Source organism: Gavia stellata, unplaced genomic scaffold (assembly GCF_030936135.1).
Source record: "Gavia stellata isolate bGavSte3 unplaced genomic scaffold, bGavSte3.hap2 HAP2_SCAFFOLD_38, whole genome shotgun sequence".
NCBI classification, from domain to species: Eukaryota; Metazoa; Chordata; class Aves; order Gaviiformes; family Gaviidae; genus Gavia; species Gavia stellata.
Window position 1 is genome coordinate 2097936 of NW_026776490.1, and position 12010 is coordinate 2109945.

Sequence of the window (12010 nt, forward strand, 5' to 3'; positions counted from 1 at the left end):
GATTTCTGGTGCTAAAAAGAAAAGCAGTAAGAATAAAACATAACTTGTGTTGAATAATTTCAAAATGCTTCTGCCTCTCTCTAGTCAGTCGCACGCATGAAATCTTGCTCCTCACTTTCGAACTACTGCAGGACTTTGTACATGAAAAATCAAAAGGATATAGTTCTGCAGTTGTCAAAAGAAAACTTCAGTGATAGCCAGCTATAAGCTGTCTGAATCAAACAGAAGCTTCCTGGCTTAGTTTGGATTGCTTATATCCACAACTTTAACTTCCCTTAATGCTGCTGACATAAGTATAGTTTTGCCTTTTGAGGCATTATCTGGATGCCTTCAAGTCCAGTCAATAAATCTTGCCACTTTAAAGGAGAACCTTCATAGGAGAAAACTAACAAAAATGTTAGGATGGGGGGAAGGAGTTAGTTTTGTTGTTTACTCTTTGTCCCAAGTGAGCACCTCGTACAAAACAAACACCTTCCATCCGCCTAAGGAAGCTGTTCTCCTTTGTCTAGCTGAGGCATCAGCTAAGACAGCAGCACAGTTGCTTCTTTTGCACTAATGAGCACAAAACAAGGGAAAAAAGAACCTGGCTTCTGAATGGAAGGTGAGCCAGAAAAAGGACATGCAGAAGGGTGAACGCAGCCACCACAACAGCTATCCCGTGCCAAACCCCAGAAGGAGCAAAACAGCTGCAAACAAAGCCAAGCAATGAGCCAGGTTTTGAAGAAGTGTCTGTTGGAGATTTTTTTTTTTTAATTAATTTCAGAACTTGTCATCTGGGTTATGAAGCTGAAACTGAAGGAAACCTTTTCTTTTTTTTCTAATAGTAACAGCTGCTCTTGCTAGCAAACACCTGTACTACCTAGAGATTTCTGGTTACCTCTGTGGCTGCTGCTACCAGAAGTAAGAGTAAATAGTTTGGCAGATATCCAGTAGGAATTAATTAGTCTCACTTGAAAAAAATAAAGACCAGCACTTTGGCTTAGAAACGTTTGAGCCTTTGCCTGTTTTCACTTGGTTTCTTTTGTCTGCCTCTGGCTGATCAGGACAGCCTCATTGCTCTCTGATGATCATTTCTAAATGCAGAGCACAAAACCCCTCACCACAACTTTCAACATTTGCTCCTACATCCCTTTATGGGTTTCCAACTGTGATCCACACCTTTACCTCCAATATTATGCTTATCTCATCACCCTTCAAGTGCCAGTTTCCTTTCTGCTTTTGTAGCCCTCCAGAGCTAGGTGCTCACCTGCTAGTAGTAAGACACTGTGACAGATGGGCGAAATAGCTGGAGACAGATGCACTGTGAATACGTAACCATCCTCTCTGCCCCAGCGTGTCCCTGCGGCACTTGCTGGGGGTACACCTGTGTTTTATTGGCAGCTCAGTTGGTTGCACCATGGGGAGGCGGACAGCAGACCTGTGGAGCAGAGGGGGAGAAGGCAAAGGAAGTGCAGTGACTAGAGATGAAGGTTTGAAAAGGCCTGGCAATTATAGATGGATGTGATAGCTGAACTACCCGCAGTCCTCAGGACTTTGGAACATCATTTAAGAGTGGAAAATGGGCAATGGGAACAAAAGATTTTGCATTCCTTTGTTTTAAATTCCAGAATTTTTTAATACTATGAGTAAATGAGAAGACATTGACCTCTGTGATTCAAAGTCCATTTCTGCAAGAAAACTGAAATGGAAACTGCCATAAAGCGGTTAGAGGCTTTTTACAGTACAAAGCGGAAAAGTCAGATTACTTTAAATGGGTCATGACCCTGCCCAGAAGCTGCCAGAACCATCCCAGCCTCGGGATACATCTGCCCAAGTTGTCTTTGCTTCTACGTTGTTTGCGTGTATACACAGTAATACAGGTGCCAGCTGTGCCATTGCTGTTGCTTTTCTTCTTTAGTGTTTCTTAATACAGTACAATATACACCAGTTCTGCACTGTTTCAACTGGACCCCTTTGTAGAAACTGATTTTTGTCAGTTAGAAGTGCAGGGCTGGCTGCCTAATTTTGAAGGCCACCATGCAAAAGTGCTGGCATGGAGGAGAAGAGCTTCTACTGTGTCTTGCAAATCAGATGAGTACAAGGACAGATTGCCCCTGAAACACTCAAACTCCAAAAATAACAAAGTAATTAACTAGACTGAATTTGCCCTTGTTTGTTAAAAGCATTTGGTTTATTATTATTGTACAGCTCATCCTCGTCGGTGAATGTTGGGCATCAGGTACCTACTACTGAATTTTTGTCCGAGTTCTTCCAAAACGCAGTTTGAAAGATGATGGCAGAAAATCCACTGATCAATTCCCAGTTTGGAATACTTTCCGTATACTGACAGTGAGCTATTCCAGACTTTTCATTTTGGTTTGCAACATTTCTGTAAGAGGCTTTGATTCAGACAATGCCCATTACTGCTGCCTGCTGATATATACCCAGAAAGTGAAGGAGATTATATTGTGTAAGCCTGAACATGAATATCATACATTAGTTAGAGCAGCTCTTGGCAATAGTTCAGATACAGGGGAAAAAAATGCTGCTAATATCCACTGGACATAAATTACCAGTTTAAAACTAGCACCAGTTCATAGATTTCAATGGATTTTTAATGGACTCCAGCCTCACGATTAAAGCAATAAGAGGATATGATTCCTCTATCCCCAGTGGCATCGTAAGGGCTTCATTGACATGTGCCTTAGTGATTTATGGTTGACTGCCTTAATCAGAGCTCCAAGCACTGTGGGAAAATGCCCAGGCAGCAAGACAGATCATGCAAAAGTGCTTGCTAATTTGGCTTTTTGAGCAGTATTCACAGGTATCAGTCTGCCTATGCTCGGATCGACCCTGCTCCAGTGTCTTCAGCAAGGTCACTGGGGCCTTTTGCTGGTTGCAGTGGAGTCAAATCATTTCTATGTATATCAATGTCACACACCAGTTTCAACACCAACATTTCAGTGATCTTGTAAGCTGCCTTTTCTTTGGGTTTTTTTTTGCTTGTTTTGTAGCCCTCCCCATTAGAATACGGTATTATGACTTTTAGCACTTTTATAATGAACAAATTCTTGATGTGCCAAATCAGAAAGGCAAAGGGTCCAGATCTCAATTGCCCCAGGTTCATATGGTCATTCATACTGTGCAGAGCGGGAGTGAACGCAAGTGACAGTACTTGCACTGTTGCTATCACACAGAAAACCCAAAAGCCTCACGCTCCCTTATGCATGTATTTCTTTGCCTTCTCTGTGCACTAAGTTTTTTAGATGACATTTACTACAATGGGGTTGAGAGGGAGAGAAAACAATTATTAACAAGGGCGTCAATTATAAAAGTTGGGGTTACTGGGAGACAGCAAGTCTCAGAAGGGGAAAAAACTATGGATGTAGGCTACCCAGCCCTGTAAACCACATGGAGATCATGAGTAAACTGTATGTATTGAAAGGGAAGTCATTGCTGTGGGCAATTCCTGTGTTTTATCCACCCACCTGCCTTGAAATGGTTAAATGGAAATACTGCAAATATGTCTTCCCAGGAGTTTATCCTTGCTTTTGATGCTATAACCATTATAGCACAATCATTTTGAAGCATTGTGATTTCTTTCAAAAAGCAAAATTATTCCTACAGTGAATCTTTCTTCTCTCTTTTTTTTTTTTTCTCTCCATGCAAATTAAATGCACAACTGTATAAACTTAATCCAAATGTGTAAAATCCTGGATTTGTACAAAAAGCAATCACTAGGTAATTGATACCAAACTAATCAAGAACATTAAAAACAGCTTATGAAACACTGTTACCACTCCCCAGAGTCCCACCACATTAGCAGTACGTTTCAGAGGTGATCCAGCTCCGAGCTATCTGCTAGCAGAAGATGGAGCAGCACAATGCGTTACGTGACATGCTCTGACATCCTGGCTCCAAGTCGAGCACCAAGTTGTACACTGTAGTTGAATTCAGAGAATACCTACAAAAGCACAAGCCCTGACAAAGCAACATATCTCCACACTTTTCCAGGCTTTAATTCTGTCATGAAGAGTATGTTATTGTATGTGCTGCTTAGAAGGTTTACATAATGCTTCTTTTTCCTTTTTTTTTAGCTAAAAAGTTAAACACAGTCACCTGACAGAGACCTGACTTTACAGTTACTCTAAGGCTCCTTTAAACTGCTTAAATAGCTAAGGGATTTCATTGTAACCAATAAGCCTGGTATCCTTATCTTCCCCCAGGGATATAATTTTAAAATTAGTTTGCTTCCCTTTATCTCAGACAGAAAGAATTATTCAACAAACAATATCTTGTCTGAAATTTGAGTGCTTTGTGTGTTTTACTGGAGTCGTGGAAAATTTCTCTTCCTGACGGTAGGTGTCTTGAGAGAGTGGACTGCTCCCTCATTGTCAACTTTCCTCCTGGTGAGAAAAATGCAGATCAAAATATTGTGATGCTCTAGAGACAAAGTCTCTGTCATTAGTAATTAGCAGGAATGCTGAGAAATACTGAGAGCTTAGTTACATGGAGATGTATCCTTTTTCTACAGCAACATTGTGGATGTCATTCCTAAATGTGAATATGTGCACAAGTAAAGGCTGAGAGCCATGGCAGAGACTGGTGAGCAGCCACCCACCCAAACCTGAAGAAGGCTTTCTGCAATCCAGTCTGCAGCATCTTGAAGCTCAGAGCATGGATGTGTCATCTTTGATTTCTCTCTGATGAGAAAATAGATGAGAAATATGAGAAAAACCACCCACTTTGTTTTAGCCAATGGGAGTATCATTTATGAGCAAGCTAGAAGCTGAGATTGAAAGGCTGATTGACAACTAGCTGATCACCCTCACTTTATCACTACAAGAGAGCACATGAGTTAATATTTCAGGCATGATCTCAGGTGGCAGTGGGTAGGCGAGGTGCTGGAAATGACACTAATGCTATTCTGACAGGCTGTGACTTTCTAAGTGCATAATTGAAGGGTTAGGCTAAGCCACAATGTTAGATCCGACAGTAATGGCATTGCTATAGATCGCAACAGGAGAAGTTTGGAACTAGTTGGCTAAAACTCTTCCCCTTTTCATAGGCACTTAACCTAATACAACTGTAATCTTCTGGCAGGTTCACATGTCACTGGAGGAGAGGGATGAGGAATGAGGATTTTGGAGCTTATCAACTAGAATAGGTCTGTTATCAAGGAAACATGCTAAAAAAAAATGCAACCGCAGCAATAAATAATTCCTCTGCTTGGAATCATCCGGTACACAAAATAAAGATTGAAATCGTCTTAAAAGTTCTATACTACACAAACAAGGGATGAAAAAAATGGTCTGAGATCCCCACCATGTTTATCCTTTCTCAGAGATACTCAGATTTCCTTTTTTCTGGCCCCAGGTTAATTATAATTGAATTCAACTAAGAACCCTTACAGCACCTCTAATTATCTAACTAGGGTTTCCTCTAACTATCAGGGCTGGAGAAAACTGCCTGAAACTTTGAGCTAAAAATTCTTTTTTTCACTTCAGTGGTGAATAATTCATTCTAGTACTAAATTTGAACTCACAATGCGTCAGTAAGGACCTACAAAAAGACAGAGCCAAGTGGCCAAGCAGTTTCTCAGCCCTGCTGAAGACTGCGAGTCTCCTTACTGACGTGCAATTTCTAAACATTCATTTTTTGCAACATGATTCACTGCAAAGCACAACAGCTGGTCCCAACTGGTCCCACACAGCTTCTGCACAAGTGGTATGAAAATACAATGCCCACATTTCCCCTTCTAAACATCACAACAGCCAAAAATCAGCGTTAAGTATAACCGAAAATTTAAACCACTCAAGTCCCCTCTTCATTACAGCTTCTCAGCAATGTCCTCTTACTCAGTTATGCCTCCTGTGCTGCTGCCAGGAGCCGTGGGTCTCAGAGAAACAGAAAGACAAACAGCCTACTAGATCTGCTTATACCACGTACCAGGTCTCTGTTGTTTTCACAAGCTGTTGATACTGACTGTGCAAGACTTCTCCTGGGGAAGTACAAATTCAGGAGTGCTTTCCTCCCTTTTCACAGTCTTGTGCAATGTATTAAACAACCCCAGAGAGGTCAAAGCAGAGCATCTTCAACATACACATCCCTGCATGCAATGTTGAACCATTTTTAGGGACTACGCAAATGGAAAAAGGTGTCTGGTCCTGAGAGTGGAATGAGATGTGATCTGTTGAGGTACGGAAGTACTTCAAAAGTAGCAAAACCACTAATCAGAGCATGAATCAATTTGCTAGCTTTACTTTGAGTACTACAAAACAGGCGTACTAAATTGAAGCCATCGGTGTCACAGCATGGTTTCACTTGTCATACACCAAGACCTGAGGCAAAAGCCAGAGGATTACCCAAAGACAGACTCGGAGAAACACAATAGGATCATAATTTTAAGTAAGTATATTTCAGAGTAACATAATAGGACTGTTTTTCAGAAAAACAACACTTCATGAATATGAAGCATGTTTGCCACCCATTAAGTGCCTAGAGGGGAGTTTCTGAAACATACTGGCTCCATGTGCTGAGTACAACTTCCCTGCCTGACCCGGACACAGTCCAAACTCCAATTCAGTTGCAAATGGCACAATATTTCATACCACTTCTGACTCAAATATATTAATGGAGATGAAAAGTAAATTAATAGTCAGAAACATTTCCCCACTGTTTTAGTGAAACTGCACTTGTGAGGAATCTCATTTTACTGACTCTCAGGCATAAGTTTGGTTCTCCAAGCTCCTGCTGTGGGTCTACTCCCACAGGGTTTCATGAATTTATGAAGCAGAAGTCATACGAGCCACAAAAAATGGAGGTCCCAGATTCTGCCACAGTCTCTTGAGCATCTTGAGACAAATCCGTTAAACTTTCAGAGTTCAGTTCACCGTCAGTAAAGTGGAGATACTACTCTTTTGCCTATTTTTACTATAGATGTTTTGTGTTATTCAAAAAACCATGGGAGGCACTAATTAGATATTTAGATCCTGGTATAATAGCAATAATATCAGATCTAAATTTATTACCAAAATCACAAGAAACCTGAATAGTCCCTAACTGTTCCAGCAGAGTATAATAACTAAATATGAGAGCAGCAGGGACAGTAATTAAAATAAGAAAATGAAACATGAATTTCAAAAGCCAATTTAAATGCAACCTCTTCAAATGTGGTGCACAGAAGCATCCTACAAGGGTCCGGGAGATTGGCAAAGCGGATTAGTAAATGCATGCAACTGCACTGCCATGACCAGAGCATTTCATCTGCTGTGGAAATGCAAAGCCATCTGGAGTGACAAGCTGGAGAGAGTAAAGGTCCTTCAGGCCTCTGCCAAGTTTCTATAAAGTGCAATGAAAACGATGAAACGGAATAGGAATCATTTAAAAGCAAACCTATATTAAGAAATTAATAAGCATCCACTCACATTTAAACTGAGGGGATGAGACTAACATGGTTAATGATTTAGTATGGGTCAGATTAGACTAAGAAGCGGATCTGGTTTTTCTACCTTTTAAGTACAACCTCTGAAGGGCAAAAAACCACAAACTCAGGCTACCTCCTAACTCTGTCTTCAGCTGTTCATTAAGACAGGTTAACAGTCAAGTCAGTGAGAGCCAGAAAATAAAGGGTAAGATTTTTCTAAAGCATTTAGAGGTATTAGCACCCAGCAATCTCTGGACTTCCTGTGCAAATCAGGCTGTCTCTCATTTGGGACAATTAGCTGACATGATTGTTCCAGAATAAATCCACGGAGAAATCAAATTTCTTTTACTTTGGACAGATGTCTTTGTTTTATGAGGACACGGAAAGAATAAAGGTGATGGGGTCTGGAACAGCATGGTCACAACATTGAGGTAACAGGGAAACGGCTTATTTCCTAATGCAAGGCCTACAGAGGATGCTTAAATTCCTCAGGCACTTTTGGCCATTTCTTGCAAATGTCCTAAAAACCATCACCGGGACTGTTAGATTAACTTACCAGAGTCCTAACTGCTAAGCAGTCATTGCAGACAGGACTACTTGTTATCAAAACGTTCAGCCATAAATTGCTGCATTACATGACACGTAAACCTCATTTGTGGAAGCAAAGGACACAGCTGGGAGACACATAAGAGTTGCTGGTACACAACCTCCCCAAAACCAAGCCTGAGGAAAGAGAAGCAGCATTTCATCTTTGCTCAGATTCAGAGAGTTCAGACCATCATCTCTGGTGCAGTGGGCAGTAGGGATCTCTCGCAGCTCCGGAAGGGAGAGCTCGAATACTGGTAGGTTGCATGGACAAGCACTCGTGTTACCTGCATCCAGATGCAACTCCACAGCTGCTCCCTATTGATGCTCTTGGAAAGATTTTTCAGCAACAAGACTTTTAACACGTGAAAGTCACGGATCCTCTTTCTCAAATGAATGCACAACAGAAAGGCTGTATCCAGAAAATATACTGCAAAGAAAAATTATCACAGCTGCAGGGAGAAGCAAGAAGAGCTTCACACTGTTTGAAGTGAAACCTCCCAGTACATGGAGGAGTGGACAAAATCAGACTGTGGGCTCTAGCTGGGACTGCTTCCCCAGGCAAAACCATCACAGGGAGGGGAAGGATGAGGAGGGAGGCATAGTCTGTATTAAAAACAAGCAAACTGCAATCATCAGCAGGTCTGCAGTGCTGGAAGGAAAAGTCTCCGTGTGCAGTACACAGCAGCACAGGAAAGACTGACTGCAAGAGGAAAACAAAACTTCAGGGGAGATCCCCCTTATGCAGAATTTAAACAAAATTCAGAAAGCCAGTGTCAGGCAGCATCTGCTCCACAAAACCGAAGCACATGCATACGATATGGCGCAGCCTCTGTAACACCAAGCCACAGAGTAAACAGCCGAGAGATGATGACGGCAAAGGCATGAAGGCGTCTGGGCACAGCTGTGAGCCTCAGGCTGCGGCAGCATGGATCACAGCAAAGACTGCAGCCATGGGGCTGAACAGCCCAGACCTGGGCTGCAGGGGGAATGGGGAGCAGGCATGCAGGGCAGCAAATAGAAAGCAAGAGAGAGAGGCAGGAACGAAGCGCTCCCTCTCTCTTCTTCATGCCATGTACCATAGAGATTTGATTTCTCCTCCTGGTAACCTTAATACAACGGATGTTACAGGGGAATCGCTGACTCTAAAATTTAGCACGCTGTTTTACTGAATTTGTTCTTGGTGTGCATCTAAAATACATTTGGTGAAAAGAAACATGGAAGGAGACACATTCAAAATAAGTATGTCCGATATATCCCTCATGCTTATAAGCTATGCAGCAGCCTAAGACTTTGTCTGACAGCAGCAGCCCTTCTCTACTCTCAGCATTTATGCTGGATCAGCCAATGTCAGTAAGTTCAAAACAAAAGATTTTTAGTCCTTGAAAACCAGCACCATATATTTACTAGTGGCTATGATGACAATGTTAGTAATTCATTTTCTGGGAATTTATTTTTATTTTCCTTTGGCTTGAGATCCATCAATATCTTGGGGGCTGGTTTTCAACTTTTTAAGCTCATAAGAATATCCTTATGTTTGTGCTTCATTGCTAAAATGTTGATTTGGAATTTTTAAAAGTGCTCCTCCCACAGAAATTGAAATAGGTTTTTGACACAATCAAAGCACTTAATCTCCCTTGGGTTTTTTTATAAAAAGAAACGTAATCAAAATTGATTTTTGAAATATTGGGGAAAAATGGTTTTGTAATTGAAAAAGTCTTTTTGATTAAAATATTCTGAGCAGTTCCAAACCTCTCATTTGTTTTCTAGGGTTCTTTCTCACATGGAATAGAAAAGGGTGCAATCAACAACAAAGCATAAAAAAATATTGAGAGGACCAGCTCTTTCACAACTGTATTTTTTGAAAGTACATTGCCTTCTCTCATGCTGGATTTCTAACACAGTCCATAAAACCATGGCCTTTCCCAACAGAGAATACGCCACGGCTCAGTAGAAAAACTGACTAAAGAGACTTTTCTGCCCAGTGAATTCAAGCCTTGGAGGAAATGGATAAGCAACCTATCAACATCAATAGAACAGCTTTCCTGGTGCATATGGGAGTCTCTTAAAAATATTGCAGAATAGTTTTGAAATAAAACCCCCAAAATGTGCTCCTAGAATAGAAATATTTCAAGAGCTCTTGAAACTCTAGTTTAATTTGACCACAACACAGAAGCCATTGCTTTCTCTCCTATTAGATCCCCGATTCCAACCTCCCCACAAATCACTGTCACACAGAGTGGCGAGGAAAGCAAATAGTTCTCTCCTTTTCTACGAAACTTCTTTTTTCTTTCTTTTCTTTTCTTTTTTTTTTTTTTTTAAAGTCATGAGGTCAATTCTCATCTCTTTTGGCCTGGCCGGCACTGCAGAGCCATTGAGCCCTGTTGGCAGCTAAAGTCCAGAGCCACAAATATGAGGATCCTTGGCAGAAACACTGGACACGCTGTCCCTTGTTTCTTGCGCTTGTAAATGAGAAGGCATGGAGAGTCAGGCATGAAGCACTGCTGAAGGTGAATGCTGGCTGCCTTATTACTGTTCCCTTTCTTTTTTTAGCTTTACTAGCAGTAATGGTAAAAATATAACTAGGTAAGGTGTTTCCAGTTACAAAGCATTTGAGATAATAACGTGGCCCTAAAGCTCTTTGTCAAATAAACATTGTTAACCTGCTTTTACACATGGGAAAAGTGAGCTGCAGGGAGGAGAATGGATTCACCTCCTTTTACTGAGAAATCCCAAATCCTACTGTGGTTTTCTAAAACCTTCCCTAGGAACAGCAAAGTGAAAGGGAATATTTTAAGGACATTTTATGTAGACACTAAACTACATGATAAGCATATAAGGAGGAAGACAGCCTTATCTTTTCAAGAAGCCACTTCTTAAATTGACTTCTTTTGCTCATTTTGACCTTTCATCTCACAAGCACAGAAACTATCTCTCAGGAACTGAAGTTACCTGGATCTAGGAGAAAATGTTCTCAATTTGACTCTGTTCTGAGCTTTGGCTCCTTAAAATTCAAGCAAAGCAAAAATTTTATCTAAATGATTTTTTATTTTCTTTCTATGGCTGGTACAGAAACATGCAGTTACACCATGCTCCAAGTTCAGCTTCACTCCTGACTGTCCTCAAAAAAAAAGCTGCTGCAGCTAAAAGCTGACTAGTCAGATCCCAAATCTTGGGATGATGGAGAAATACTAAAAATCAGAAATTCCGTTCAGGAGGGATTTCAGACTTTTTTCTTTCTCTTCCTGCAGGGATTCTAAGAAATCTTCTCTGAAAGACACCTTATTTAGGATTGTATCAACCCAGCAAAATTGCATGAGACCGCAGAACTTTTTTGCTGATTACTGTGTAAAAGCGTCACTTCTCCAGGGTTCCCAAAGGTAATTAGTAAAGAGAATAGTGATTTTTAAATATATTTTTCTGCTTGGCTGCTGAACCACACGCACTCTCTCTCTGCTTTAAAGTCTGTTCCTGGAGACTTGCAAGAGTACATTTTTAGAGCTCTTCCCCAAGCAGCTGTTGTTCACGCTCAGCGCGCTGGGTAGCCTGATGAAAAATATCCACCTGCTCCACAGCAATCCCTTGAGAACTTCTTGTCTTCTTCTTTACCAGTCAACACTCAGACCTTTAGCTGGCATAAGTGAGCACAGGAATCAATTAGAGATGCACAAATTTATAAGAGCTGAAGATCTTGCTCCCACTTTTTCACACATTCATTGAGATTCTAGGATTCCATCTCTCATTGTTTTAAACTCTAGTCCAAATTAGAGCTGATCATCAATGTAAGCTACAACCTGTGGTATCACAAGACATCCTCTTCTCTAAAGTCCTGGGTTCCTCTCTGAAAGCCTGAAGTTCCTTTTATATCACTTAAAACAGTGTTAGCATTTTTCATAGTGATGAACCCTTGCGCCAGGCTAAGTGATGGACATAACTGAAAGAAGTGCTGTGCAGCTAAACAATAAGCGAAGTCAGAATACATATCTGCTTTTGCAGATGTTATCAGAGGGGAGCACAGTC

At 41.0% G+C, this 12010-nt stretch overlaps 1 pseudogene; it reads left to right on the top strand.

The window, feature by feature from the left end:
* Positions 1-12010, top strand: part of LOC132321030 (ATPase family AAA domain-containing protein 2-like) — a 164255-nt pseudogene that overhangs the window by 74254 nt on the left and 77991 nt on the right.